The sequence below is a fragment of the Eurypyga helias genome, unplaced genomic scaffold (genome assembly GCF_000690775.1).
Source record: "Eurypyga helias isolate BGI_N326 unplaced genomic scaffold, ASM69077v1 scaffold13870, whole genome shotgun sequence".
Taxonomy (NCBI): domain Eukaryota; kingdom Metazoa; phylum Chordata; class Aves; order Eurypygiformes; family Eurypygidae; genus Eurypyga; species Eurypyga helias.
In genome coordinates, this window is record NW_010227712.1 from 1,557 (window position 1) to 1,851 (window position 295).

Below are 295 nucleotides of genomic sequence, written 5' to 3' on the forward strand. Positions count from 1 at the left end.
GGGGGAGAAGGGCTGGAGCCGAGCAAAGCCCAGGGCGGGGCAGAGCTGGGAGAGGAGTCACTCCTCACTGCCCCTGACCCTGGAGCCCCACTGCAGCCCCCTGGCTCCTACAGCCCCCAGGGCTGCTCCTGGCCCGTTACGAACCCTCACTGTGTCCTTTCTCTGTGAGCAGCTCAATAAATTGCTCGGCGACAGGCTGGGGTCTGGGCGCAGCGGTGCTGGGGACAGACGGGAAGCGGGGCTTCTGCCTGCGCGCTCGCCCCACGCCTCGCAGAGCTCCCAAAGAAAAGGGGTT